Source organism: Pteropus medius, unplaced genomic scaffold (genome assembly GCF_902729225.1).
Source record: "Pteropus medius unplaced genomic scaffold, Ma_sr-lr_union100, whole genome shotgun sequence".
In the NCBI taxonomy this organism is placed as follows: Eukaryota; Metazoa; Chordata; class Mammalia; order Chiroptera; family Pteropodidae; genus Pteropus; species Pteropus medius.
The window spans coordinates 19,590,156-19,591,024 of record NW_024349800.1 but is presented as its reverse complement, the minus strand read 5'-3'; the positions used below and the strand labels follow the sequence as shown (position 1 = coordinate 19,591,024).

General features: G+C 32.5%; 1 pseudogene; it reads left to right on the top strand.

Annotated features, from left to right (window-relative positions):
* Positions 1–650: 650 nt before the first annotated feature.
* LOC120622465 (uncharacterized) lies at positions 651–769 on the top strand (annotated as a pseudogene).
* The last annotated feature ends 100 nt before the right edge of the window (positions 770–869 follow it).

The following is an 869-nucleotide window of genomic DNA, read 5'->3' as shown; positions in this document are numbered from 1 at the left end:
AATTGTTTATCTTGATAATTAATATTTTTTAATAATGAGGTTAAATTTCATATGTACTGTTTTATCAAATTGGCCAGTTTGATTTCACTATAAATTTATTTTATGATGTTTACAAATTTGTGGATAGTGTAGGTAGTATTATATTAGCCTTGGTAAAGCTGAATTCAAATCTTGTGTTATTTTATTTTGTTCTGTTTTAATTTGGGTCAGTATGAGCGGGCAGAAATTAAATTTTGTTTCCATTGCACTAATTTAAAAAAATTATAAATTAATTTTAGTTTTCATTAATTTACTCAACAAATATTTACTGAGGGCACCATCACATGCGGCAATCATTTCCATAACTTCAAAAGACAGTAACTACTTTCGCTGTAAGAACAAATCCAAAGTAACTTTAACAAAGGTTTCACTTTCTAAATGAGATTTACTTCATTAGATTTTAGGCAATGTTGCTAACGGATTAAGTTAGGAGACATGCCCTGTGAATTATAATTGACACCAAAATTGTCTAACATTCCTTCTTGGCTTCATTCCAATGACTTATATGTGGCTTATGGAATGTCATGGAAGGAAGTTCCAGGTTACTCACTTGTGAAATGGCAGCATAAATTCTATAGACCTCACAAAAATTCAACATTAATAAATATTAAATCTACAGCCATGCTACCCTGAACGAGCCAGATCCTGTCTGATCTCAGAAGCTAAGCAGGGTCGAGCCTGGTTAGTACTTGGATGGGAGACCACTTAGGAAGACCAGGTGCTATAGGCGTAAAGATTAAAAAAATAAAAAAATGATAAGAGATTGTACTGACAAGGTTCTTGCATTCTGTGAGGTCAACCAAGGGTTGCCTCACCTAAAAAATAAGAAA